Below are 6,772 nucleotides of genomic sequence, written 5' to 3'. Positions count from 1 at the left end.
GGACGGAAGCCTGGACTTCTGGTAGCTTTTGGAGTTCTTTTAAAGTGAAGATGCAAAAATATATAGTCTGGCACTGGATTGTACTGTAGTTTCTTTACAGCGCACACAGTAAAAATTTAAAACTGGTATTTTGTTGTTAAGTTCTTCTCGCCTTCTTGGGTGGTAGGGTTGTACAACTGGACACCCCCGACTCGAGCAGCATTAAGTAGCGTGACCCAATGCGGTTAAAATGAGGATGGACCTTCAGCCACCCCAACTATAAGGACAGACCCCCCTAGCTATATGGAATAAGGAGGATAAGAGGAGCTGAAACGATATTTAGGATATTTGAAAGTTTGTGGTGGAACTACAGTGACAGAGAAACACGCGAAAACTCACAGTACAAGATTGAAATATTGGCAACTATCCACAATTAGTTGAATCTGGGAGCGATGGACGTGGCGAACATTCTACCTTGTCCCGCAAAGTCGTCCAAGGTCGTCCAACTCTAATTGTCGTCAAAATTTGATGGTGACTTTATTTTCTAATATACTGTGCATACTTAATACATTGTTATACTGGATAGCCGACTTTTTTTCAGGTTTTCTAAGAGGAATGACCTAGTGGGTTCGGCACGTGCCACACCCAGCTCTAGATATTCACTTTAACCACTGGAATGGCTACAGTTACTTTGGTTTAAACATTACAATGACGATGCTAAGTTTATACGAATATGACATAGGATAATTCTACTACATTAAACGGAACAATACCGTGCAAGGAAGTTCTGTTGAGAAAAGATAGCACTGTTGTGTTATCATGCTTTAACACGTTCTTGGGCGTGTATATCACGTGACTTTCTCATGTCAAATATCTATCGATAGTTAGTCTTAGACGCACATATTATGTATATACATGTACATTTATATAAAGTTTCTCAAGATTTATTTTCTAAAACCAGTTCTCATTCTATAAGTTCAAACTCACACAAGACTAGCATTATAAAACTAAAGTTTTTTTTTTTTTTATTGTTAACGCAACAACAAAATATTCAACTACGAACTTGTTATCAATTGAGAATTTTTGCCCATTTTGCACTACACGCTTATCACAGTCTGGTAACTCCACGACGAGCACAGTTGTCACGCGGTTATTCGTAGCAATCTGTTGATTTTCCCCAGAAAAACAGATCAAAGGTCCATCTTTCAAGTTGAATAAATCACCTTATACAGCTATATACCGGTTAGGCTTAGGATCATCTGACGGCACAGCAAGGTAAAACTATGGTCATAGGTTTAAAATGTAATTATACTAGACTAAGTAATTAAGGCTCACATTTTTTTCGACTTACTACGCTCACTGTCAGACTTCCGACCGAAATAAAATAAGTTTTTATGAACTCAACAAACAAACGAAAAAAGAAAAAAAAAACTGACTTCCAACTAGTTACTTCCAGTGTTGCATAACAATAAATCGTCTGCGCTATCTAAAATTAAACATTGTTATATCTTCTAACCATTCAAGTACCGCTACTGCACGCTAAGCCTCATTTATTAATTGTTAATTATACGTTGTAATATTTAAGAAAGTAATGTATAATTATGGAAGAAAGGTTTTAGAATTCACTTCTCGTACACACACAAAAAAAAAATAATAAAAAAATAGGTATTTAAATATGAATGCCCCGAAACAATTTATTATACCACCTTAAGTTATAAGTTGCGATCAACTGGTGTTTCTCTGGATAAGTTTAACTTTAAAATATAAACAGATGTACAAAGCTATCCGGTAATCCCTGCAGAGCAAATTAAGTGTTATATATAATGTTATTTGAGATCCCGACAACGCAGTTATGACGAAATACCGGGCATAAAGAAAATATTTTCTGGAATTTTTGACTTTTTGGTTTTCTTTATACAAGTTTAACACAAATTTGGAATTTTGCCTAACTCAAGCTCGGCTCCATCTCCTTACCCTTGGAGGGGAGGTGTGGGTGGAGAATTAACTTGGGTGGGCCAGAGCGACAATTTGGGGGTGTACTTGTCCACCCCAGCATCCCCCTAGCGCTGACCCTGGCCTAACTTATTTTTGCAAAATGAAACTGAAGTCTGGTACAGAAATGAAGCCAGTCAAATATTCCATATAAGGCTAGATATCACGACAGTTCTAAAACATGAGTAATGCTGCGACGCCACTCAATCTCGTTCAGATGTCTCGAGCAACCGAAAAACAAACGCAAACAATTCTGTTTCAGCACAGTTTGAGTTGAGGAAAACATATTTATTTTAAATTTCTTCAAAAACGCACGTTTATACAACGTAACGCTTGAATTGGGAGCGCAATATAATCACTGCGATTAACATGTACGTACTTAACATACGGATGTAAAGTGTCGAAATCAACCGCGTGTCAAACTGTCAAGCAAGTATATAGTCCACAACAATATTCCCTTATCACAGAAACGTACAATTATTAGAACTGGTATGTTTGGAAGATTTATGTAAAAGCTACAGTCAGAGATCCAGAACTGTACGTATAAAATATATACAAGCTCTTTAAATTTAATAAACTAAAGATTATGAGGCAACAACTTTGATAGTCCCAACTTATGCCAACAGAGGGCCAAACAGGAGAGCTACCGATATGTTTACTTAGTCAACTTAATTTTTTTAAAACTGACATAAAAAGACGCATCTTTATTAAGCGCTATTTAAGGGTTTCCCCGACAACAAACTGTTCTTTCATGGGCAGTTTAAACATCCTCTACAATCCAAAACAAAGAATGTGAAACTGAGGAACAGGGTGTGGATAATTTGTATGAAGATATTGGCAGAAATGTTTATACATCCGATCGGTTTGAAATTTATTACATATGGGCATAATTGAAGTATCCGATTTAACCCAATATCACACTGTTCCACCTACAAGTCCTAACGTTACTTAATAACGAAATTAATCATTCCATAAACAATAAACCTAAATGTTCATAATGACGTCATGTCATACACTAATTTTCTTCGAAGAGGGGTGTGGGGGCATAATCAGAAAGCAAAACACTTTTGTTATCAGCGGCGGATTAATAATAAGAATCATACCAACGATAGTAAGCAAGGTGCCTTTTACTTCTTATATTACATTTTCTCTATTAACTTCTATGATTAACTTATTAGTTTCCAATACAGACAAATATTTTGGACGTATGTAATCAAATGTTTATACACAACAGTGTTGTAGGAAGGAGTTGCTAAGTGTGTGTGTGGGGGGTGGGGTGCTTGGCTAGACATGCAGATTTTACAATGAGACATTGAAAGTATAAGGAGCTGCCAAAAGCAGCTCTCGTGCTGTCAAAGGCAGCTCAATCTAGAGGGTCAGGGGGCATGCCCCCCATAAATTAATATAATGATAATTTTCAGTTGCTACACAAGTCAGATATGTAAATGTTCGGGTGCTATAGCCCCCTCCCCCCCCGTTCGGATGTCTCTGCGAAAATTGGAATTATTCAAATAGTTTGTGGAAAACTTTTAGTTTTCCAGCGTTATATTTTATTTCAACACGCTAAGCTGACATTACTAAAAACGCTACCTACCATCGAGTACACTAGATTGAGCGATACCAATATTTCGACTCGGGTAAACGCAATCTTGTTAAACAAGTAAAAAACTGGTAACATAAGCACATTTACTTGACCATTGAAAGTAATATAGTTACTCAATTAATTGGTTCATACTGCGATTAACTGTGCACGTTGCCGGTCTGATAACTGGTTAGTTCTGTTATTAAAATTAAGAATAACTTTATTCAGTCCAGTTAGCTTTTCGGAATATTTTTACTACGATCTTGTGTGATGAATAACATGTATATTATTGAACCCAAAACATATTTTTTTTTAACACTAACAGGACCAGATGACGATGACATGAGCAAATTTGACAAAGTCTAAGCAACATTGGAATTTCGTTTGTATTAAACTATAAATTGTATCACTGAACATAACACGAAATTAATATTTTGAAGCATCAACTCACTAAGCTAATTTATGCCGATGTTTGATTAGCAACGAATTGCAAAATTTTCAATTTTATTGAAATCTTTAATTATGATGATAATTATGTAAAACAATATATATATATATATATATATATATAAATATACTATATACGTACTCTCCACTAATGTGATATTACGTAGTCAAGTATCAAATTTATAATACCATGACAAATAATATTTTCATTTTACGCGTTTTTTTTTAAATCTAGCCCATAACTGGATAAATCTACAAATTACACGAGTTGTAAAAATAACATTAACAGACTACATACTTTAGGTATACCTATACTTAAACAAAAATTTAACATAATTTGCTACGAAACATCTGTGCTACGGGAATTTGAAACATAAAGTTACGTACTGATTAGTTCAATATATAAATATTTAAAACAACGCTAGTCTACAGCTACCACAGCACTGGAATTTTGTGAAACAGTGACATACGTAACAGTGAAATTAACCGAATTTAGGTTTAGTAGTAACGACGTATAAGAAAATTTCGAGTAACGTAACAGTCTTTACCAAGAATATCCAAGTAGTTAGACGTTAATATTATTCAATAAAATTTGATATAAGAAATTTGATATATGTAAATTAATTGCTCAACTAAGCCTTTTGTCATTATTCAGATATAAATTATCAAGCCTAACATATAATCCTACCGTTGAGGACGATGTTAGCACTTTTCAGGTCACTAACACAAGGTCGTATAAAACAACTTGGTGCGTTATACTCCACACGTATTTATAAATTTCTTCAGAGTGTCACTGTAATCTCTGTCATGCTTTTAAATGACGGCCAGTATTTCATCATGCATAGGTTTTCCTTATTAGGCAAAACGAGCACGCCTACTTTATAGTCACGTGCTTCGCAACAGTCAAATCAAAAGTGTCCGGTTTCTTTATTTATATGTGTAATTGTAGACTTTGTAACTTTCTCAAAACAGTAAGAACAAAATTGAATAATTCATGTGAGTTACACTCACTCAATTATATATATAAATGTCTATGGTCGTATCGTATTATGGTCATCACTTTAGGTATCTGCGTTAAAAAAATGAGGAGACGAACTGATGAACACTTTTACAACCACACACACACACACTTGAAAATACAGGGCGTGAAATTTCAAATGAACAGTTTAAACAAGTTTTCCGAGATAGATTTCACAGATTAAACTAGATGCTTCTAGTATGAGGTCACATCGCGATAACAGTAGAAACAACACGAAAATATATAATATTTACCAACCAAAGAGCTTAAAATAAAAGGGTTCACATACTTGAGTAGGAAAGTACGTAATATTAATCCCTTCCCTCATTTTGGCCTTCGTCTTATCGAATTAGGGGTCGGCCGGTATTTTTTTTAAGCCAAGAATATTGATACTCGGGTGGACAGCCCAGTCGACAACCGTATATGACGAGTATGTTCTGTGTTGAGGATTCGAACTCACAACCCTCGGATTGTGAGTCGAGCGTCCTAACCACCAGGCCCCATAATACTAATTGAGAAATTAAGTGAGAAATTATAAAATAACCAAAGGACGCCTTCGATGGTTTTTGTTGAACTGTTGGTTATACCACATCTAAAAACTGATGAGACTGTTTGTTTGTTTTATAGAAAAATCACATTGGGCTATCTACTGTGTCCACTGCAGGTATCTAACTCCGGATTTTAGCCTGTAAACTTACCGTTGTCTCCCCGGGAAACGATTGATGTGTCCAATTAAAATGTTTGTTTATTTATTTTTAGTTTAGAGCAAAGCATCACATTGGGCTATCTACTGGGTTCACCGCAGGTATCTAACTCCGGATTTTAGCCTGTAAACTTACCGTTGTCTCCCCGGGAAACGATTGATGTGTCCAATTAAAAATGTTTGTTTATTTATTTTTATTTTAGAGCAAAGCATCACTGGGCTATCTACTGTGTCCACCGCAGGTATCTAACTCCGGATTTTAGCCTGTAAACCTACCGGGTTCACTGCAAAGGGAATCGAACCCATTTTTATAGTGGGGGACAAATTAAAAAGCGAGTATAACAACATATCAAACATAATTCTTCTGGACTGCCGACGAGGCCTTTTGCCCAACACCAGAATTCATCAGGAAATGCGAACAGGTATAGTAGTGGGTAAGGTGCTATTTAACTTATAAAGTTCCACGACAAAGAACTATTATAATGTCAGCTAGATTAATTACTCTGGTGAAGTACAATATTTATCTATTTTTATGAGTAATTTACAAATTAGAAATTAGGGTAACTGCATAATACATAATAACATAATATTATGCAGTTATTTATTAGGATTATTAACTTTTATTGAAGTAAATTTACTCATTATTCGAAAGAGCGATCCAGTAAGTTTGTGCTATTGTTCTCGGAACGGTTTGGTTTGAATTTTGCGCAAAGCTACACGAGGGCTATCTGCGTTAGCCATCCCTATTTTATCAGTAAAAGGCTAGAGAGAAGGCAGCTAGGCATCACCATCCACCGCCAACTCTTGAGCTACTCTTTTACCAAAAATAGTGGGATTGACCGCAACATTATAGCGCCCCCATGGCTGAAAGGGCGAGCATGTTTGGTGGGACGGGGATTCGAACCCGCGACCATCAGATTCCGAGTCACCCGGAACGGAGAGGGTTAAGCAACCATAGCGTCTGCGGGGGGGGGGGACTGTGCTAGTAATTCTAAGAAAATTCTAAGGTGATAACACCTGTTGTGGTGCGAACATACACTAGGAAAAGCCC

The 6,772-nt window shown here is 36.1% G+C and overlaps 1 protein-coding gene across 2 annotated transcripts in view; it reads right to left on the bottom strand.

Annotated features, from left to right (window-relative positions):
- The window catches only part of LOC106463066 (lipoma-preferred partner homolog), an 18,405-nt gene extending 13,585 nt beyond the window's left edge, over positions 1-4,820 (bottom strand). For both annotated transcript variants that reach the window (XR_002611404.1, XM_022390473.1), the window contains exon 1: positions 4,689-4,820. The gene's annotated coding sequence lies outside the window, so the exon portion shown is untranslated. The remainder of the gene's footprint in view (positions 1-4,688) is intronic.
- Between the last annotated feature and the right edge of the window lie 1,952 nt (positions 4,821-6,772).

The sequence above is a fragment of the Limulus polyphemus genome, unplaced genomic scaffold, assembly GCF_000517525.1.
Source record: "Limulus polyphemus unplaced genomic scaffold, Limulus_polyphemus-2.1.2 Scaffold1315, whole genome shotgun sequence".
Taxonomy (NCBI): Eukaryota; Metazoa; Arthropoda; class Merostomata; order Xiphosura; family Limulidae; genus Limulus; species Limulus polyphemus.
This window is presented reverse-complemented; position numbering and strand designations above follow the sequence as displayed.